This window comes from Lissotriton helveticus, chromosome 3_1 (assembly GCF_964261635.1).
Source record: "Lissotriton helveticus chromosome 3_1, aLisHel1.1, whole genome shotgun sequence".
Classification (NCBI taxonomy): Eukaryota; Metazoa; Chordata; class Amphibia; order Caudata; family Salamandridae; genus Lissotriton; species Lissotriton helveticus.
Window position 1 is genome coordinate 1,988,514,150 of NC_136061.1, and position 23,794 is coordinate 1,988,537,943.

General features: G+C 44.2%; 1 protein-coding gene across 1 annotated transcript in view; it reads left to right on the forward strand.

The window, feature by feature from the left end:
* Positions 1-17,113, forward strand: part of IGF1R (insulin like growth factor 1 receptor) — a 1,553,571-nt gene extending 1,536,458 nt beyond the window's left edge. Inside the window, exon 22 of the transcript XR_013608878.1 lies at positions 17,092-17,113. The gene's annotated coding sequence lies outside the window, so the exon portion shown is untranslated. The remainder of the gene's footprint in view (positions 1-17,091) is intronic.
* The last annotated feature ends 6,681 nt before the right edge of the window (positions 17,114-23,794 follow it).

Consider the following 23,794-nt stretch of genomic DNA (forward strand, 5'->3'; position numbering starts at 1 on the left):
AACCCTGTTCTTACTATGGATTTGACCCCGGCCCCGGGTATAGCCTCAGCCCCTAGTGACAATGGGTCTCCGCCTACACTATCTCCTGTTGATACTTCTGCTGATACCCCAGTGTCCCCAGGGTCTATGGCTGTCCTCTTAACAACAGACAGCTCTTCACTAGTACTAGATGATGAGAGGCAGGTTATGAGTAGTTCCTGCTGCCTGGTGGGGTTAGGACCTCCTGTTAGGGTCGTAGCGGTCTCTGTGACTTCGGATGATTGTAATGGGGGGTCGATATCCGGAGGAAGAATTCACAGAGAAAGAAGGTGAAGAAGAAGAGCGTTTGCTCCTGGAGGCTATACAGCCACAGGGTGATGTGCCTGCCTCTGCTAGTTTGATGCTAGGGGAACCTACAGCCAGCATCTCGGCCGCATCCCTGCTGGCAATGTTTTCCACTCTCTCCCAGGATATAAAGAGGGGATTTGAGGAGTATTCAGCTAATCAGGCAGAGATAAGGAGCTACTATGAATCTCTAGATACTAAATTTGATGGCCTACCATCAAGAACTGGGGCATTGGAAGAGAATATGGCGGTGTTATCACTTCATGTGGATAAAGTCGAAGAGGACATTGTTAAGCTGAAGAGAGAAGATTAGGCCCTCTTGGACAGGATGGAGGTGTTGGAAAACAACGCTAGACGCGGTAACATCCGTATCCTTAATGTGCCTGAAGGGACAAAAGGCTTAGAGATCAAACACTTTGTTACTCGACTTCTGAAAGACTTGTTAAGCCTTGATTGCTCAGTGGAGGAGCTGGCCACAGACATTCAAAGGGTACATAGAGACCCCTGTAGACGTACCCCACAAAGATCTAAACCGCGCAAAATCTTGGTTAATTTCCACACATATGCTCTTAAAGAGCAAATTCTCAACTTAGCCCTGAAACAGAAATCTTTATCAGGGAAAGGGTTTTCTTTTCTTATAAGATCGGATTTGGCCAGGGTCACACTCGAGAGGCAGTGGGAGCTCGGTAGGCGCTTAGATGCATTCAGGAAGGTGGAAGCAACAGCTAAGATGACATTCCCCGCTGCACTAAAAGTGATGCACAACAACAAAATGTTCAATATTAGGACAGTGCAGGCAGCAGATGAGCTTTTGTTGGAGTTGGGCAATAGGGCCTCTTCGGTATAGGGGAAGTTAGTGCCTCCAGGAAATGGAGAAAGTAGGGGTCTCTTCCTCATTTAATCACAGCATTTAGATATAAAGAAGATGCTTGATGAGAAAAACAAAATATACTTATCCCAAAAAAAATACATAATTGAAAAAATTAAATATAAAAATGAAACATAAAAATTTAGCATCTAGTAGCACACTTTATGTTCGTATAGATTGTAGGTCACAAGGGTATTTAAAATTTGTTTTTGGGTTTTGGGTTCGGGTGGGTCAGCGGGGGTCCGTAGTGGGGTGCCATCTACTGGATTTGATCCGGTTAGATACAACAAGGGTTCTCCACGGGAGGGGGAGAGGGAGTGTGGCGAGAGGGGGGGGGGGTTGAAAACAAAAAAGTTCCTCATTTGTCATTACAGTATGTTTTTTATTATGAAGTTCAGTTGGTGCTCCATGATTTTCAGCTGAGCTTGTCCTGGTTAGAACGGCATAACGGCATTCCTTGTCACCAGTGTCATTATTGGGTAAAACCTCTGGTTGGTCTCTTTTTGCTATGGCTATGGCTAATATAAAAATATTTTCCTGGTATATAAATGGCATGCGGACCAAATCCAGGGCTAGAAAATTGTTTCAGTATCTTCGAGATATAGACGCACAGGTCCTTTTGCTCCAGGAAACTCACTTGATTCAGCCTGAAATAGAGATGGTGGTAAAGAAAAATAGGTGGATTGACTTTGCGGTCTCCACTTCCCAAGCCACGAATACGAGGGGAGTGTCTTTGATCCATAAAAAACAACTAAAGGCTAGATTGATAACTTCTATGGCGGACCCAGGTGGCAGATGGGTTATAGCCTTACTAAATATATCGGGGGTCCAATTCACATTTGTGGGTTATTACGGCCCGAACCAAGATGACCCCTCGGTACTAGAGACAATCTTCTTTCATCTTCTGTCTTTCCCCGATCCAGTTATATTTGCCGGAGATTTCAACATTGTACTTGACCCAATTTTAGATAAGTCACAAAACAATCGTTTCCGTACCCCTTCAAAATCCAGGACTTTTTTGCTTAATGCAATGAAGCAGTTCGGGTACGTGGACATTTGGAGGGAAAGGTCAGGGACTCAGCATGGAGTTTCGTTTAGAAACTACAAGTACCACCATCAATCTCGGATTGACTTTGTACTGATCAGTCATGGTTTAGTAGAAGGAGTAAAGAATATTCATTATCTTCCCATACATCTATCCGATCACGCGGCCGTAGTATTGGAGCTTTCAGTGGCTTTCAATGCTTCAACTAGGAGCTGGACATTTGATCGCTCCTTGCTTTCCCATGCAGATGATGTTTTGTTCCTCAAAACTGAAGTCCAGCACTTTCTTAAGGAAAATGTTGGGTCAGCTGATAATGGAATCGTCTGGGATTCCCTAAAGGCATTTTTTTTAGCCCTTTTTACTTCTAAGGTGTCCTACAGAAGGAAGGAGTATAGGGAGGCGGTGGCCTCAGTCGAAGCTGATATAGTTAAAACCCAGCACGACATTGACACCAACTTGGCTTCCCCGGCAACCCTCTTGTCAGGCCTCCACAGTAAGTTACTCTCTTTAAAGGGCCAATTAAGTTCAGTTTTAAACCAGCGTATTCAAGAAAGATGGGATGCTAGTAAGATCGCTCATTTTGATTACGGCGAAGGCGCTGGGAAGTTATTGGCCTGGAAAGCCAAAACGGATCAAGTTCGTAATAATATAGACTTGATTATGGTCAATAATGTTCCACGGTCCTCGGACTTGGACATAAGACAGGCTTTTAGAGAGTTCTTTCAGGATATATATCAGGAGGATAAAACTGCCGACCCTGATCAAATCAGGGAATGGCTGAATCAAATCGTCCTTCCGGCTCTATCAAGAGAACAGAGCGAGTTCTTAGATAGTAAAATTTCAGAGGGAGAAGTTAGAAAGGCCGTCCAAAATGCAAAAAAGGGGAAGGCGGCTGGGCCTGATGGTCTGCCAGCCGAAATTTATAGAGCATTAGAGCAAGAACTAGTCTCCTTCTTGACAGTTTTATTTAATCAAATTTTACAAGATGGTATTCGCCCTCCAGTATCCTGGGATAGCGCCTCCATAACCCTGATATTAAAGCCCGGAAAGTCACCTACATCATGTGGCTCGTATAGACCCATATCGATCTTAAATGTGGACTATAAAATCTTTACCACAGTACTCGCTAAGAGATTCGCATCAGTGGCCCCTGAAATTCTTCACTCCGATCAGAAGGGTTTCGTGAAGGGATGACAGTTATATGAGTTAACTTATGACTTAATAGGGGCGATTGATATGGCCTTATTGGAGTCCCTTCCCTTGGCGGTCCTCACGTTGGACGCAACCAAATCCTTTGACAGGGTGAACTGGGTTTACCTGTCGGAGGCCTTGGCCAAGTTCAACGTGGGCGGGAGAATGCGGCGCTCAATCGATCTCTTATATCAGAACCCCAATGCCCATATTCTGGTAAACGGTGCCCTAACTGAGCCATTGAACATCTCGAGGGGAACAAGGCAGGGCTGCCCTCTCTCCCCGCTCTTGTTAGATCTATACATTGAACCATTTGCCCAGTGCTTAAGAGATAATGTCAACATCAGATCGTTCATGTATAAGGGGTGGGAGAGAAAGGTGGCCCTATACGCCGATGATATTTTGGTGTATACATCGGAGGTACACACTGCACTCCCAGCAGTCCTTAAGGTGGCTTCTGAGTTTGGTGAAATCTCCGGGTACGAGATTAATGCTTCTAAGACGGAGATGATGACATTTATTTATTTATTTATTTATTTATTTAAAGGATTTCTAAAGCGCGTAGTCACCCGGAGGGTATCCCAGCGCTGAACCTCTTACTCACCAAGGGGAGATAGTTGGGGGTGAAAGATGGCTCAGGGGAAGAGTAGGGTTTTGAGGGACTTCCTGAACCGAAGGAGATTTGGTTCTGTTCTGAGGCTCAGGGGGAGTGTGTTCCATTTTTTTCCCGTGTTGACCGAAAAACGACGGCCACCGATCCGGGCCTTCTTCACCTTGGGTATCGTGATGAAGTTCCCATGTTCGGAACGGAGCGCTCTCGTTGGTCTGTAAGGTGTAATCCACTTACCTAGGCCAGCATTGTGCAGTACCTTGTGGGCCAGACAGAGGGCCTTGAAAGTTACTCTTTCCCTAATAGGGAGCCAATGCAGCGTCCTCAGTGCGGGTTTGGCAGATGTTCTTGCCGGGGTGTTTGTTAGGAGTCGGGCTGCGGCATTCTGGGCTTTTTGAAGCGTTTGGAGGGTGGATTCTGGAGATCCTAGGTAAATGGCGTTGCTGTAATCCAGCCTAGATAAGATTAGGCCTTGGATCAGCAGGAGACGCGATTGGAAGGGCAGTAGAGGAAGTACCTTCCTGCAGGATCTCAGTAGTCCGTAACAAATGCCGGCAGTCTTTCTTGCCTGTGTCCTGAAGGTGAGATCAGTCTCCAGCCATACTCCGAGACTTTTGACCTCAGTCTTGGGGGTGGGGGGTTCACCCATGCAGGCGGGCCAGATGTTAGGGGGGAGGTTCGTGGCGTTATGCCCTAGGAGCAGGATCTCTGTTTTGGAGCAGTTTAATTTCAAGGCAGAGTCACTCATCCACTGATGTACACTAGCTAGGCAGTCGTGGAGATTGGAGGGCTCTAGCTTGGGGTGGGAGAGCGTTACCACCAGCTGTGTGTCGTCGGCGTAGCTAACTATGGAGATTCCAAATGGGGACACATGGAATGTAGATCAGATTCCAGCAAATATTACAATACGTCCTGGTAATAAGATGAGATATCTGGGTGTTAATATCGTTAAGGATATCACTCAGATTGCCAATATAAACTTTGTAGCTGTAGCAAAGGAATGCCGTAAATTGTTACAGTCATGGGCACAACTTCCTTTATCATTTTTAGGACGGGTCAATTTAATTAAGATGTCTATTTTGCCTAAAATTTCTTTTCTTTTTAATACAATCCCGTTATATTTTGATCCTTCATTAATAAATAAATTACAGTCTGACATTAGTTCTTTCATTTGGAGTAAGCACCTTTCGAGGATCTCCTGGAAGAAGCTTAGGAGGCGCAGAGAAAAGGGGGGAATCGTAGCCCCAGATTTTCAGACATATGCATGGGCATTCCAACTGTCTAATGCCAGAATGCTTTTAAAAAATCTATCTGAGTATGGGGCAGGGTCTTTGTACTCCACCCTTCTTACAGGAGAAGGTGTCAGCCAATCAGGGTTTCTGTTCAAATTTGGGGACCCTAAGTTTTAAAAAAAAAATTAAGCTGAAGATTCTGCAGGGAATGGCTAAAATGTGGGCACAGCTAACCAAAACTATTAAAGTAGGGTACTACGGTAGTAGGACCCCGTTATGGGATCTCCCCGAGAGTCCGCCTTGGTTAAGTGACAGTCTTGCGGCTCCGATCAAGGATGCTGGGTTGGCTGTATAGGGCGATTTATTCATGGAGGGGGAATTGCTCCCATGGGAATGCCTGAGAAACATCATTGGCCCTAACTTTGCTAGGTTTAAACATATGCAAATATCCAGCTGGTCCCGCGCATATACCACCAGGCCAACCCGTGGAAATAAACTTCCCCTAGGTGGGCATAGTCAGCTAATATCTCTTTTGGTTGATAAACCTTCCACCAAAAAGGAAATCTCAACATGGTACAAGCTGATTATGGAAGAAAGGGATGGTGTTTTTTCACTACCGAATGAGCTTTGGTCGTCCTCTATAATGGATTGTAATCTGCAAGAGCTTTGGAGCCTATCTTGTGGAATGTTGTGGGATGTAGTGAAACCATCTTGGCTCTGTAGAAATCATCTCTTTACCATCCATAGAGCCTATTACTCTCCCCTAAGGCTTTCGAAGTTCACTCAGGGGAGCGTGGTGGTATGCCCTAAGTGTGGCTTAGTGGCCGCCTCAGACTGTCACATGTTCTTTGAATGCCCCATTTTGTCAACGTTTTGGGAGGCTGTAAGAAGAACTCTGTCATCATCCTTGAACTTGAATTTAGTCTTCGATCTTCCACTGGTCATTTTTGGTATTCTGGATGGTGTCCAAAGTTTGGAGAAGAAGCTAGTTTTCTACTCTATCTTGCTTGCCAGAAGGGAGATATGTAGAAAATGGAAAGACTCTTTGCCCCCTACGATCGAAGACTGGTACACCTCCGCATTGACCAGGTTAGACCTGGGTAGGTCTGGTAACTCAAACAAAAGGGCGTTCTGGCAACTATTAAATTGGGCTCATTGAGTGTCCGGGGTTTTTTTTTGTTTTTTTTTCCCCGGGTCCAATGATTACGCCACCAAGACCTAATCCAGGGCGAGACACCATTGTGGCAACATTCTCCACCTTTCTATTGGTTTTTGTTTGGTGATTACAGATGGTTTCGGCTGGAGGAGCTGAGGGTCGCGTATAGAGTGTCAAGTTGGGCCCTACCAGTTATTAATAAACTGAGACAGCTTCCCGCTTGTATACCTCTGGACTTCATCATGGAAACAAAACCAAGGTGGCAAATGAGGACAAAAAAAAAAAGGTTATTGCGCCACCGGTGCATCACTTTTTGGGACGCACCAGTGGCGCAGTGTGCCTGCCCATATTTACAAGCCTGCGTTAAGTCACCCTGCGTGACTTTTCTTGGTCTTGTAAATATGGAGCCCTTTCGTGCATTACTCTGCATGAAAGGGGCAGTCCATGAATGTTGCTGTGGGTGTTCTGACGCAACATCCAAGGAACCTGGCACATTCCCAGATTTACAAAGTTGTGTAGTGCTGGGAATGCGTCAAAATCCTACGCCTTCCCAGGGGAAGCTTAGAGTGGTGCAACTAGGAGAAATACTTTTATTCCTATTTCTATGCGTGCTGCAGAATGCACCATGCATAGAAAGAGGAAATCACCATTAATTATTGCTAAGTTTAATGGGTATTATTTAGACACTGGAACTCACACAGCTGCCTCGCAGTAGCGCTCACTCACTTGCCAATTTTTCAATTAGCACTCGCCTCTAGAGTATAAATACGAGCAACCAGCGAGCTCACTTCACCAGCGAGGAGCGGAGGCCTGCAGTTCTAGGTTTAGAGGCGGCGATCACGTCATTGGACAGTAAGAGTATGAATGCGGTTATGAATGGAATTTCCTTTACAGGTCACTCGGCCATTTTTTTCAAATTATGAGACACAAATGCGGATTCTTGTGAAAACCCAGAGGGGCTATTAATAGTATGATTGTCTGCTCTTCTCTTTTTCTAGTTCCAAGACCGAAAGGGTCCATCTGCCCTTCCCTCCTATGGGGCTAATTTGACCTCGTCTCAGGGTAAGCGCAGTGGGAACGAGTTCCCCAACATTGGTGCACAGATTGTTTTCCACTTGACTGTTGCACTAAATAGTCACTCACGTTAGCAAATGTGGTGTTTGTGGCTCAATCAGATATTGTGTTTGCTAGTTACAATAACAGTGTTATTAGGTTTATCTTTGTTTTTTTACAGGCGTACAAGACTCAGCCAGTCCAGGAGTGGAGTGTGATCATATTCACCCCACCAAGTGGAACCCTCTCACCGGAGTGTGGTAAGAGTGGAGCCCGTTAGTTCAAGGTCCTGATGAATGCCACGGACCCGGATGGGCCTGTAGGCAGAAACATGTTGACCTCACTCAGAGTGGTGTGGGGGCACTAATATCCCTATGACACCGATAACCTTATTTTAACTACCATATGGATGCCGGCACTATTAAAATTTAAGCTGACACCCATAATGGCCTTTTAAATCACTTTATATATTATTTGGGCCCCCACTTAGTTTAGAAGTGCATCCCTGTCGTCAGGTGTATGCCCACCCTCTATCAAACGAGTTTTTAGAGGGTGAGGACTGGTCAATGATGAAGCATGACACCCGGTGATGTGTGAGACCAGTCCTTCACTTTTTTGTGAGATGCCTGCACTCACATTCTAACACTGTAACTTACACTAGCAACACCAAGACTGGGAGCGGCTCATTGTGGTACACAGTATATGTTGGAGGCTGCCGCCTACCAGTACCCCGTGCCTCTGGTTCCCTCAGTCCAGATTTATCTGGCATTTGTGGTTATATACTGATTCAGCAAGGCCATGATTGCTGATATTTTAATAGGTGATCGGGCTCTGCAAAATATGCGACCCACCGCAAAACATGTCTTTCCTTGGTCCACTTTTGTAGGGCGATCATTGCCCATGGTGCAGTCATTCTGTGGATGGATAGCCGACCATTTGCTGCACATGTGTTTGAGCATACAAGCCTACCAGTACCTCCCACTACATTTGCGCATATTTCTAGCATATCGCTGCAGTCCCTTGCTCATCCTCAGTTGTAGATAGAGCAAATTATTAAAAAATGTTCGTTCTTCGAATGAAATGCCTACCTGACATTGGCCCAATTTAGGGAACTGCTCATCATGTTTGTGACTAGCTGCATATTTTTAGCACCATCCAACGGGGTTAGCGAGCTCTGAACCAATCAAAGCAGATACTGTTCCGAGGGCTCAACTGACAGCAGGCAGAGGGACCAAAATTACGGGTGGGCGGAATTTGCGTAATCGCATTACGCAAATCTCCACAAAACTGTAAAAATTCTCAGCGAACACGCAGAAATTCCGCGAACACAAGGAATTGCTTGTTCGTGATGCTTTTTTACTATTCGCAATCGCTGTTTGCGTGCTCGGGAGGAAATATATTGCGAACACGCATTTGGAGAACGCGAACAAGCAGTACATTTTTCGTAGTTGCGAAATTCAGAATTTTGGGCAACTTCGCGTTCTCCGTGGACCGCAAAATTACCCAAATTCCGCAAGCGGAACGGAATTTGCCGCCCAGGCCTAACCAAAATTGGAAATACTTGCAGTGCAAATGCATAGGGGAATAAATAGTGTAGGCACAGACCGGAAGCTTCAATTTATAGAACACATATTTTAATCTCTGAAGGAAACTTTACAGTTGCTCCAATGACAACGGAAGCACCACTCACTGCTCCGAGCGATATCATCAGCTGCAGGTGAGCCGGCCTTGCAGGCAGTGTGTATGCTTTGTGTCAGTAACTTATGACGAATGCAGAATCTTGGCAGAGGCCATTTTGTGAAATGCCCCTTGGTTCACCCCCTGTTATGAGTTTGAGTTGAGGCATTTGGTTCTAGGATGGAATTTAGCCTCCGGTGATGCGTGGAGAGTTCTTTGGAAGCACAGAAGAATGAAGGCGGAAAGGGGGTAAAGGTCCTGCCTCCGTTACTCATCTACTTAAACAGAATAAACACCGTGTGAAGCAAACGGAGTGGATTGGTTTATCACACTACACACCTCCCCCCTGGATCAAGTGGCCAGTCCAGTCCCTGTAAGCAAAACCTGAACGGTTCACGGATGATGGATAGATGAATATAGGGAAGGAACCGGGTCTGCTGGTGGCAGTCCTCCCATATAAGTCCTCTAGCAGCAGAAAATCCTGTAGCTATGACAGTTAGCCAGACTCTAACACCTGGTCTGCTTTAAGTGTCTTACCAGCCAGGCCCTTTGGAACAAGGGCCCTGGATGCCACAGCATGTGCCTTCTCAGAGTTGCCCAAATCCTCTCACTGACTGTCTCTGGTCCTTCCAAACCTGGATGGTCCCAATTTCTTCCTGAGACAGGCGTGTAGCCGGTGCTCTCTTCAATACTGCTGAGGTGGTCCAAACTGTGTAGGCTTCAGGTCCTGGTACTACTCATTGTCCGTGACACATCAGGCACTTGCTTCTCTCTCACTTCTACATCTACCATGGCTGATTTGCCATCGATTTATAACGAGGCGTGAGCAACCAGGAATTCCATGTTATACCCTCTGGCTACATAGCCTCTTCCATTGAAACCAGGGAGAATATCTTAGGGCTTGGGGTACATCCTGCCCACTATAGTCATGTAAGCAACTGTAATCCCTCAGGTCAGGACCCTTCCTCGTGCTGATACTGGTTTCCAACACAAACTCCATGGTTTTTGGATGCATGTGCTGAAGGGCATCTGAGTCCATTTCCAATATATCCATTTCTACTAAGCTGAGTACAATTTGACCCCCTCAAGGCCATTCACCAACAGTCAACTCACTTGCTAAGATAGCTGCAAGTGGTGCAGGGTCTTTCACCTGACAATCCCTTCTGTAGTGCTCCTCCTTTTGACACATATAACAAGTAATCCAGTGGGCCTGGAATATCCTTCCTTTCCTCACTTCTACTTGAATTCCAGACTTGGAAGCCAGTTCCCTTTCAGTTTGTGTCCTACCTTGAACCTTTGGGATTTGCCCTGGCTGATTCGGAACCAGTCTGTTGAAATGTTCTCTGCGCCTCTGGCCTAAAACTGTCCTGCTTCATTCCATTGTTAAACCTGTTAGCAAACCACTCCTAAGTCAACACTGCACGTTTCTCTGGATCATTCTCTGTTACATCAAATACGTTTAACCTAGTCAGCTAGAGCATTCCTTATTGAGTCAATCTGTCAACATTCATTGGTTAATGGTATGAAAATCCTTAAACTCCGTGCCTCTCACACACTTCTTCCAAACACACAAAACACCATGAATCCAGCCTTTGAACAGAATACCATTTGCTCTCTTTTGTTTGAATCGCAGAAGGTACTAAGCTAGCTTCAGCCTAACCCGTCTGATCAAAGCTCCCTTTGTCCACTCATATTTTAACTAATCAGCTACAGCCATTCTCCTAATGATTGTTTTACCTTTAATGGGCAAGCAACTCTAAATTAAAATGGCTGTCTTGAATACACAATTTAAAGTCTGTGCTTTAGATGCAGTCTCAGAGCTCACAAATTATTCCACAATATCCTGCCTACCACATACATGTCTACAAGCTCTTTTAAAACCTTTGCATGCACAGTACCAAAGTTGGAGTTGAACTAGCCTTTCCCAGATGTAGCTATCTCTGTTGCCATCCTAAGCTTTTCCTTCTCTAAGTCTATCCCTTTGTGCTCCAATTTTCTCTTTTTCTTTTTCCTGCCCTTCCTTTTCCCTTTCTTTCTCCTTTCTCGCACTTCTTCTTTCCACATGGGCATTTTTTCTGCCTTCCCCAGCTCCTTTCTTATTGTTACTGGGAAAATAGTCTTAACTTCTCCGTCTCAAACTCCCTGTTGTTCTCCTTAGCTTTCTGTTCAGGGACTCAATTCGAGTTAGCCCACCCAAAAGAATAGCTCCTGTGGTTGGTGACAGTGATACCCTTGAAATTAGGTTGGGAGGAAGAGCAGAAAGTCTTGTGTAAACACTGGAAAGAAGATGGGGGGGCACATATGGGGACAACCTAGGCCAACAGGCTAAGAGAGCCTGATACCTTAGCTCGCCCTCACTGGGCTCATAACATGGTACCCTTTTCTGCCTCCATCACAGTTTCTCTAACTGGCCCTTAATAGAACAAACAAGGATCTCCATATTCTTGTTTTTGGGAGCCCACCACTTTCCCTCCTAACAGAACCCTTAACTGGTCTACAGATGGGGTGGCAAGGTCTATGCTCAACAACCTTGTATCTACCATTGCAATGTGCAGCTAATGCAATGTTCTAGCTGAACTTATTGTTCTGTTAAAAAAAAGTTGAAACTGCCACTTGCAGATCCCATCACTGCTAGCACCTGTCGAACCCCTTTCAGGAGGCAACAGGACGTACAGACACTACTTAGCTACAACCGTGGTGTTTGAGGTAATTTGCCACTGGTGGTCCTTGTGTCCGTCCTACTATGGCTCTGCAAACTTAGCCAAGTAGAGCCCTTACCACAACTGACTCAGTAACTCAACGTCCCGGTCAGTGTTTTGAAAAAGAAACATACTTTTCATCCCACAATAAAACTAATAATACACAATCTAATTGATGTATATAGGGTAATACCCCTGGCCACTATTCCGCTGTGGGCGCTACACATTCCCCTTTTATTCTCTGCTCTCACCCTTCCCGGGTGACCCTATCTCTGGTAAATTCCCAGTAAGTGTGTCAGTAAAAATTGGTCACAGGTAACAACGTGGTTTCCCATAAGTTCTAACGTGTAACCAGCTCATTCTATTCTTACACTTAAAACTGGTGCATACCCACTCTGGCATTAAGTTTTCACATGATTTTCCATGTGGTGCAGCGGCTTGGTCCTGACCAAAGGTGGAAACCCTTGGCTTGTTTCTGCTTGTCTTATTGATGGTGGTAGGGCAGGCTGGGCACCAGCCACATCTTCTACATGCGTAGCCACGCAAGGCAGCAGAAGGGTGCCACTCGGTGAACCTCTGGTGGCTTGAGAAGCTGCAACCCGCATCTGGGTCAGTGCTGACAAACAGCAGCACGCAGTTGTAGCCCAAAATGGGCTGGCACAGGACTCACGCAGCACAGCAGTCTTACTCCGACATGGACCAGTGTAGGAGTCATGCAGCAAAGCAATTGTAGCTCGACATGGGCGGTGCAGAAATCAGGAACCACAGAAGATGCAGCCTCAAGCTGGATGGCAGGAATCATGCATTATGGTAGGTGCATCCTGTCACAACCTTGTACGGTTCTGCTGGGAACCGGGGAGAGAGACAGGCAGATGCACTGCCGCACAAGTCACTCATAACTTCCCTCTCAGGTAGCCAACATTCCTTTGACCAGCAACACACTAGGTTTCTCTTCCTGGATAGTCTCTAGTCCTGCAGTACCAGGCAGACCTCAGCCCTCTCTCTGCAAACTTTAATGCACTATTAACACCCTCTTCTCTTCCAGCCAAAACTGCAGCCTTCAAGTGATTTCTTCTCACCTCTGGGAGACTCGCTGTCAGAAACATAACAGCCCTGGTCACAGAGCAGTCCTTTGAGAACTCTGCAGAGAGTTAAGAAGCAGACCTGGTGTGAAACCTTCATTTAAGGAGTAAACATCAGGATATTGAATGATAAGGGATTCTAAATCATTCCTTTAATAGGTAGCAATACATTGGTGGCCTATGGCGTCTCTGTGCATGGTTCATACCTGCTTTCTTGACTTTTTGTTGTACACCCCCTTCTCACTCTCTGACTAGCCCCACTACCAACAACAAATCCCTTATCTCCTCTTCTCTCACTTGTAGTTCACATATGTTCATCATCTTCCATCACAATGAAACCTCTACACTCCTCCTCTCCTGTTGTATCTGCACACTCACCGCACTTCTGTTAAAGGGCCACTGTGTGTCTGTTTCATTTGTTGCCATTCTTTAGAACTATGTACAATTCATGTACTTCTTTCACCTTGGAAGGACCCCAGAACTTGGATTAACCTCCACCTACACGTCCATTTTTAATTTGCACCCAATCTCCCACTTCAGTAGCTCCATGAACCTTTAACAGACTTTGGCTCCTACCCCCTCCTTTTCACAATGTTGTAACAGTGTTCACTTTGTTCCTGATTTCCTCCTACTCATCCTTTTAAAAGGAGTAATATGTTTTCAGTGGTTCAGTGTGACCACACCAAATCACTGACAAACTTTTCGTCTTCTTGATTGCTCAGTAATGCCATTTGAATTGCCACTTTGATATGTTGATTGGACTTTTCTGTTATTCCATTAAGTTGAGGGTTATAGAAAGCTGTGCGATGTTATCTGATAGCACACCTTTCTAGAAATATTTTCATGTAATAACAGGGAAGTTATATATCATTATCTGTAGTTGGCAGACGAAGAAACCCTTTCTCCCTGAATATATCTCCTAGAACAGAAATACTGGCATTTGTGATCACCTTCCTCATAAACCTACCAATCAACCATTTCGAATGAATGTTGAGTAAAACTAAAGCAAACCTCAATTTGCTCCTCACACCGGCTAATGATCCAATAAAATCCATACTGATACTACTCCATGCTCAACCAGGATCATAGAAGTAGCCCACCTCAATTTGTGAACCTGTTTTGAGACTCTTCTCACTCTTTTTGCATTCACTGCAAATTTCACTCCAACTCATAGTTTGGTCAGCAGCTCCTAGACTGCAAAAAACGATCTTTCTTTTTACGATCCTCTTCCTCAAATTCTGAATTGAAACAGATGTATCCTTCTCATTATCACATTTTAACCACAAAATGTCAAATCCCCGTGACTTTATTTATTAAACGGTCTTACTGATGGAGTTACTGCTCATCTTCAACTATCATACAAATAACTTTTTTCAACACTATATCTTCATCCATTCTTTTACTCCACTCCTTACAGGAGATAGTACCAGTACCACACTTCTCAATCTTATCCATTCATGCCACTGCACTTTCTCGTTCCAATATTAATACTGCATCTTTATCAACTGTACGCAAGTCTACAGGCAAATGAGAAAGGCAACCTGCTTGGGCATTTCGCCACCCAGGAATTTACTTCACACTATAATGATATTCCTGTAGAAGAGAAGTCTCTCTGATTTCTTTCCAGCCCATCCTAGAGTCAAACCTTTACCCAAGGGTTTGTGGTTGGTACAGAGCAAGAAATTCAAACCCCACAAATAGGCTCTGAAATATTCAGCACTCCAGGCTGCGACCAATGCCTCACTCTCGATGGTGGAGTAATTACGTTAGTGTCCGTCAGAGAGTGTGAAGCAAAAGCCACAGCTTTTTCAACCTCTTTGTGAAACTAGGACAAAATAGCTCCTATTACTGTGCCCCTAACATCAACTGTTAAAACTGTTTTCAAACATGTGTTGAAAGGTTCAAGTATTTCTGCATTGCAGATTTCTTTCTTAATCTGATACAAAACAATCTGTTTGTCCTTATACCCATCTGAATGTACACCCTTTCCTCAAAATAATTCTTAACACATATCTTAGCAGCAACATTTTCATCAAATGTTGAATTATAGTCCATTAGTCTCATAAAGGTCTTCAATCGTTCTTTGTCCAGTGGTGAGAGAGACAATTTGACGGCACTAGAAAAATCCTCTTTGGTCCTCACACCATCACCATAAATAGTGTGACCCAAGTACTCAATTTCGATGACCAAAAATGTAAATTTTTCTTTCCGCAAGGTAAGGTCAGCTTCTGATAGTCTGCTCAAAGCTTGTTTCAGAGTACAATTGTGCTCATCTACTCTCTCCTCAAAGAGAAGTATGCTGTCCTTAAAATAAATTATGTTGGTTAGACCTTTGAATACTTCAGATATCATTAGCAGGAAAACCAGTCAGCCGGTGATAGCCCAAATGGCATCCAAGAAAACTGAAATGTTTCTCCTATGGTGATAAAAGCTGAAAGATATTTAGGGTCTTCAGGCAAGCGTATCTGGTGATATGCATTTTTCAAACTAAGTTTAAAAAGAAATTCCCCCATTTACCAGCAGAACTAATTAGTTGGGCAACAGGAAATTGTCCTTGACAATATATTGATTTGCTCTTCTCAGATCCACACAAAATCTCAAGCGGCTGTGTGCTTTTTTGATTATAACAAAGGGCGACACCCAGATTGAGATCTCTACTGGTGCAATAATTCTCTTCCTCACCATTTTCTCCAGCATTCTTTTGACCTCACAACTGACTATTACAGGAACCCTCCTCATTTTGTGCTTAATAGGCATAGCTCCGGGGTTAACAATAATTTTATGACATACCCTTGCGGCTGACTCAGTTACTCCCTAAACACATCCTTTGCTTCTTTAATTCTAGATCAATTCTAATCTCATTTACCCCCATTACTTGGTTGGTGGACCTTCCTCTGCAACATATACTTTACTTTCAATTTCTCTTGTTAATAGCTTAATAGAAGAAAGGAAATAACCAAAAATAATGTTTTGCTCCCCTTCTTACCCCCTGGACAGATACTTTTGGGGCTAATTCCACATTTGGTCATTCTTTTACACACATGCTTTTGGGTATAATGATGTACAGTGACCCTGAGTCAACCATAAGCTCAACATCCCTATCTTTCCCTTGAAACATTGCTCCTCATCTACTATTCCTTTCCTTATCATCATCTTGACTGAAACTTAAAATACGATCTGCTAAATTTTCATCCCATGACCTTTCTGTACAACTGTCCTTGACATGTTATTCTCCCTGTGCATATGTGCAGAATAGGCCCTGTAACCACACTTCCTGCTCTCTTTGTTGATGATAAAGTATGACTTTGACTCAACACTGTGGAAACTGTTGCCACTGCATTTCTGGAATTTCTTAGAGCTTTTAAATAACAAGATCACAGCATTTTACTGTCTCATAACCTTATCTACGGAAGATATTTCTTTACTACCAGCTATAGCGTAAGCCCCTTCCCAGTTTCTTTGAAGCAGAAATCTGACTCTTTCACCACCTTTACAATGTGTATGGCATCCTTTAAGGTTTGGTTTTTGCCCACCCACAATCTTTCTTGGATTTTCTTACTCCTACACTGAACAATCTATTGCTCACAAATGAGTTTGTCAGTCAGATGAACAATTTTGCTTTTTACAGAGAGTTTACAGAACCTTACTACAAATTCATCTCTGGATTTCCCAGATTTTGAGGTTGAATATAGAATTTGTAGCCTGTCATTACTGTATATACTTTTTTAGTAAATCTGTGCTCCAAACGTAGCTTAGCCTCCTTGTATACATTAGGTATAATTTGACCATTACGAATGTGTGCTTCCAGAAGGAATTTGATAATATGTTGTCCTTTCTTCTCTAATGTGCTTAAAAGTAGTACTGTTTCCTATCAATTCCAACGTTGTGGCCATCCAGAGCTATGAGACAGTTGTCAATCATGTCAATCCAGTTCTCCCATTGTATGAGCGGGGACTGTGCTGTGCTAAGATGGGAGAATGAGCAATAATTGATGATGAGTTTATGGTGGGAGTAAGCAAATGCAGACAATGTTCACAAACTGCTTTGAAGTTAAAGTTTTTTTGTAGACTTGAATTTACTGAAAAATGCTGAGAAAGAACTCCTAATGCAGGTGTTGAATCATTTTATTTATCTCTGTGTTTTTTGTATTTCAGCTGAATTGACTTTCTTTCCTCTAATACTATGTGATGCCAGCGGGTAGGTTGGTTGGCTGAAGAAATCAACGTGATCTAGCAATTGAACAGGTAAGCTGAGCTTGTTTTCTTGTTTGCCTATTAATATTTTAATTGTTTCTCTCTACACAACAGTTTTGTTTTGCAAGTGTACCTTAGGGTTTCTTTAAATTGAAGCGACAAAGGAATGGTGGTGCTATTGGCACTATGAGGCTCACATTAGACCTCAAGCGTACATCTCACTCTGGTGCACACTGAAGGAGCTCTATGTTCTCGAGCTCAGAGAGCACGTCTCGTTCTAGTTTGTACTCATGCTTAGTGGAGGAATGTTCAAACTTTAAAAAACGCACTGCAGAAGATATGGAATTTTACAGTTATGCATTTACAATAACAGCTAAGCAGTAACAATCAGGCATGGCAATTGCAGCAATCACCTCTGTCAGGCTGAAATAATACTGTGGCCCCTCAAAGGAAGTTGCAATAGAGAAAGAGTTAACTTTGGCTTGTCTAATAGAATGTTTTTTTTCCAGAACAAATTCTATTTGGGTTTTTGCCAGCCAAGGTACCTAAAAAATCCATACACATATATAAGATTCTGCAGGATAAGGCCTACACAACATGTAAAACACTAACTGATGCACAGTGTACCCCCCCCGGCCACCTCCCTCCCAAAGCAGTGTCCACAATCTTATACACATGCATATCCTGCTTGTATCGCATTTCCCTATGTATCTTGGCCCTGGTGTCTAGTTTCAGCGTCCAGTTGCAGTTTGGATGTACAAACCGGTTCCAAAAACAGGCCCAATAATCTGCTCACCCCTACCAGATCCTTGAATGATGCTAGCGGCATCCCATAGCCTGAAATACTGCAATTTCCAGCCCCATACTGAAATAATAATCCACATTTGTATAGCGCACAATCATCCGTTAGGGTCTCTAGGCGCTGGGGGCCGTCGGGAAGATTAAGCAAGCTATTGCCCAGAGTCGCATGGTGCTGGGCTAACCTGCCGCCGGAGCCGGGGATCAAACCCTGATCCCCAGATTCCAGCGTCAGTCGCCCTGGCCGCGGCGCCACACCTCTCCCGCTAAATCCATCCCATGCTTCCATGCCCCTAGGGACAGTGGCCTTCCACTGTCGAGCAATGTCTCTATTAGCTAGGGTGAGCCAAAGAAATAGTATGAGACATTTACATCGATTCCCACTTATTCCCTTGGCACTGTGCAGGAGGAGCAACTTCAGCACTAAGGGAATGGCACATGCAAAAACCTCACCCATACATGACACAACCCTCTTCCAAAAGCGTGTCAATGCAGTACAGCTCCACCCAGTATGTATGAACATGCCTACCTCAGTCTCGCAAGATAGACATAAAGGGAGAGTCTATGAGGCCCATACGCCACAGGACACCTCTTGTGTAATGTGTTGTATGTAGATATTTCAATTGAATCAATCTCAAGAGAGAGGTTACCACCGCTCCACGAGGGGCTCCCAGAGCTTTTGTCTACTCATCCTCATCAATGTTATCAATGTCAGGTTGCCAAGCCACTCAGAGGGTAGGTAATGTAGTGGAGCTATTTGTAACCAAGGATTGATAGAGTTTGGAAATTTTATGACTCTCTAAATCACACATTAAAAGCTTGTCCTCTAGTGGATTGAATTCCAAGAGATCTGAAAGGTTACACAGATATGGGGAAATAGCATGGCGCAGCTGCAGATACTTATAAAACTGTCTGCAATGCATCATGTATTCGGATTGGAACTCCTGAACCGATTTGAGAACAATGCCATGCTTAACGTCACCTAGTGTAGAAATGCTTTTACGGCCCCTTCCCTGAAAGTCCCGCAGTTGATTGACCTGCGAAAGGAGGGTGCTCCGCCACAGCGGCGTTTCCCGCGTCATTCGCCTCCACCAACCAATTTTACGAAGGGATCCTCTTCTTACCTGAATCACAATTCTAGTTGCTGGGGGAAGGGTACACAGATGTGCCAAGCTATAAAGCAAATTGAACATAAGGATGTCGCCCATCACCCATCTCTAGGTAGCGATCTTGGGTCATGTCGCGGACCATACCAGCAGTCATTAAGAATCTGCAGGTGAGAAGCATCATAATATGATTGAACATGTTCGGGTCAAACTAAACTTTGATAATACCATGGCCAAGTAAAGTAATTATCATTGATTGAATTTATGAACTAGAATGTTACAATAAAGCTTGAGAGCGCTGTTTAAGAAATTGTCACTTATCTGAAATACAAATGATGATCTGGTGCTAAAATTGAGTAGAGAGCAGGAGAAAATTAGGCCAATAGTAGGGGCCACATGTACAAACCCCCATAAATTGCGATTCCTTATTTTCGAAATATTGCGACTCACAAATAGGAAATTGCAATTAGGGATGTACGTGGGCCTCGCCTGGTCAAATTGAGACTCGCAAAGCATGCAAGTTGCAATTTTAGGAATCACATTGCGAATGCAATTTCAAAATGGGGAGAGCCACTTCCTGGAACAAGGACCCCAACCAAATCCCAAACACCTGAACCAGGAAGTGCTCCTCAGTGGCTGCCAGAGAAGAAGAAAGACAGAGAGGTGTGGCAGGCTGCTCTGACTGCTGGCATCTGTGAGCCTCTGGAAGAAACACCCCTACCACAACCAACATGGCAAGCCAGGAAGGAGAGTAGGAGGCAGGGGGCAGGAAGAGACAATATAAATTCATAAATATGATTGAAATCCTCATGGATGAATGCTGCACCCCACATGACATGTTGTTTTGTAAGGCATCCTTGAGGCCCAAAAAAAGAAGAATCTGGACTGACATGCAGGCAAAAATCAATGCTGTTGGGGTCACTAAGCGCTTTGTAGAGGAAATACATATGAGATGGTCGACCTTAGGTCGAGGATCAAGGAGAAGGTTGCCAAATGCCTTGGCGAGAGCTGTGCAACAAGGGGTGGACTCTCCACAATACCCCCACCTACAGTCATAGAAACAATGGTGGAAGGCACCATTGAGCCAGAGGCAGTTGCTGGATTTGGACACTTGGACATCTCACCTCCTGGGCCCAACCCAACTGAGTGCTGCATCTACCTTGTACTGCTTATGCAAATGGGTCTTACACAGACACATGTTAAGGTAAGACTTACTGCAGCCATACCATGCATCATGGGACATGTAGTACAAGACACACAGTGATATTAATCAAAGTTTACTGTCATTAAAAAACAAAGGTATGAGTGGTTGGCACACAAACAGATCCACACAGAAGGGTCTGAGTCCAATGCAGGTGAGGATACTCACATGGATGTGGAGGAAGACACAAATCAATCCCAAAGTGGGCTCCCCACATCACATACCTTCCCCGCCATTGCTGTCTTTTCACCCCAGCCTGCATCACCAGAGGAGGATGAGGACCATCCACAAACAAGTCAGATTATGACTCCCATAGTGAGACCATGCCATCTCTGTATAGTGGGACATGGTCGATAGCGACATAGGGCAGAAGGAAGTTGCAGAGCATGCATGACAGTATGGCATTGGGTTTTGAAAATATTTCCAGACAAATGGCAGAGAGCCTAACTCAATTGGGCCACAAAAAGGACAGCATAACAGCTCTTCTCAAGAAGTTGTGGCTACAATTCTTCAACACTGACTCTGGTTAGACACGCAGGGATAGACAAGGTGCAGGCAGGATGGACACCCTAAGCCTGTCTATCAGGCGACTGACACATACTACAGTTACCCTGTGCAGAAGGACTATCAATGTACAGGTGGAGATGGGCCAGTCATCTGCTGGCGAGGCAATGCAGACTGACCGCATTGTAGGGGTCACAGGCAGAGAAGGGGCAGATAGCGAGGACAGATCTAGCATCAGCAGTGTCTCCGCCTCAGATGGCAGGTCTCTGAGATGCAGCAGCAGCCGAGCGCATGCTGCAATATGACAAAGAGGTAGCCCATCTGGCTTAGGGGCAGATTTGTATGTCATTCCTGAGTTCACTCCTGTCTGGTGACTTAACCAGCAGAGTTGTTTTTGCATTTACGAATGTGTGTTTAGTTTGACTACAGACTATATACCTGACAAAAAAAGTATTGTGGTCTACATGCATCAACAATGTCTTGTGTTCCTTTCACATACACATTGCATTATTACCGACGATGTACCTCCCAAAGTAATGTGTGGCAATGTGGTCCCCGAGCCTTCTCATCATCGACTGTTCTGCTCCCAAATCTTGGCTGCTGTACTAGTGTCTTGAGATCTTCACCCTCAGAATCCGACTCAGACACCTCGATGTATATGCCTTTCTTGGTAACAATATTGTGGAGGGTGGCACACGTTGCTACTATCTTACAAGCTATTTCGGGTGCATGTTGTAATGTCCCCGACTCTTGTGCAGACGCCTGAAAAGTGATTTCAGTAGGCCAAACGTCCGCTCAATGACACTCCTGGTGCTACGATGTGCATTGTTATATTGTCGCTCATTTTGGGAGGTGAGAGAAAGGTATGGTGTGAAGATCCATGGATGTAGGGCATATTAACTGTCACCTGCAAAACAGATATAGTTGTGAGGCTACATGACATAATGAATAGTTGCACACACACACATATCTCTTAATAACTTTCTATTCTGTACCTAATATAAATCTATCATCAAATTCTCCTCTTTCAAGCTGCCTGTTTATTCCGCTGTGTCTAAACATGAAGGAGTCATGGGTGCTTCCTGGATATTGCGTCACAATTTCAGTTATGATACTGTGGGCATTACCTACCACCTGAATGTTGAGGGAATGTGTACTTTTCTTGTTTCTGAAAATATATTTGAGATTGTATCGGGGACATGTGGCCATGTGTCCCATCTATAAACCCTATGACATGGGGAAAATTTGCTATCCTGTAAAAATCGAATTTGAGGTTATGCATTTCCTGTGCATTCCTGGGTATGTATATGTGTTTGTAAATGTAGATCAGCATGGCATCTAGGAATACATGGAAATGCCCTGGAGGTGCATTTTGTCACACCCATTTTTCTACTGCAATCACACCCTTGTAACTGCCAGAAGGCTAATAGGTGTAACAATCACAACACCTGTACATGAGTAGGGACTGCATTACTGCGCAGGCTTCTGCTTTCAAGATGTGGGTGTTAGAGCGAAATGACTCCAATATGACAGTGCTACTTAGCCTGTATTTCTCATATATTTCTTCCTCAGTTTGTTGAAAGAGTATCTGTCTGACTCAAAAAATGTGCTCTTGTTTCCGCCGCCTCCTCCGCTGAACAGCCAATATTTTCATCTTCCATGCAATAGGGTAAAAAGCTGCCATTGTGGTAAACCCTGATGCATTCTGGCCCAGTTTATATACTTTCCACCCATTTATCACCTGTTCAAAATTCGCCCTAAATTGCATTTGCAAAAGCTCAGTTGTGCGACTATTCGCTGTTTGCGAATGTGATGAACATACTGCTTACAAGTTGCAAATAGTGATTTCCTTTTTGCAAAACGGTATTTGCATTCGCAATTTTTACAAACATGCAAAACAGTTGCATCACAATTTGGGGTTTGCAAATGGTTTTTATACATCGTGGACAGCCATTTTAGCAGTCGAGTAATGTTCATAAAGGTTCATAAAGCACCTCACAAGCTGCTTGTCTGTCAGATTGTCGCCAAAATGTAGTGAAGAAACACTGCAGACTCCATGGACAAAGTGACTGCAGGTTTATTGGTGGCAGCCTACTTGAGCGGTGATTCTCTCTTGTCAGCCAGGAACAAACCCATTTGGTTTGGAACCTTCACTTCAGGAGTAAACATCAGAACATTGAAAAAGGTGATTCTGATTCTATATCATGCCATAAAGGCAAAACACACCCGCTTCTTTGGTCATGTAGAACGTGGAACTCGAACAAAATGGGGTAGCATTGGTCCTACTCTTTTTTTTTCATTTTCCCAAGTAATTTTTTATTATTATCATACATGAGATAAGAAACAGGAGTAAATACAGACAACGTGTCCACGACTAGGGCATCAAAAAGCAAAGTAGTCGCATAAGCGAGAAAAATATTAAGGATAAAGATACAAGAAGTGTCCATCATTGGGCAATCGTCAGTAAAAATGTCAGTGATGTCCCACCCCCAAATACCACACAGAAAAAACAGCAGGCAGAGCTCCGGCCAAAATATTGTGAATTCCATAAACTATAAAACCCTCTCCCACCCCTGGCAACCTTACAGGGGAGAGAAGGAGATCCCACATATTCTGCATAACAAGGGCAACAGCACCTGCAGTGAGCCAAGCATAATGACATCAAGGAAGAAATCAAAGAGGAAGAAAATAAGAAAAGGGGGAAATGTAGATTGAGAAAGAAAACATTGTTTTGTCTGTGGTGGGTGGGGCTAGTCCTCTGGGCGGCAGGTTTAGATGCACAAAGACCATGGGCTTCAGAAGAGAAACATCCAAGGACCCAGTCCCCTGAACAGTCGGATATTCAAACGCATGGGGGAGCAATACATGGCACAGGGGCAGGGCGTGTATACAGCAGTGAGTGTGTCGTAGGGAAGGTGGTAGGACCTAGAGATCCTGAGTCTCACATTTCGATTACTGAGATCAGAGGGGTTTCACTAGCTCCTAGAGGACGCATTGTCATTTCCCTCTTTAGTGGTCATTGGTATAGGAGCAGTGTTAGTTCCTCAAGGGGGCT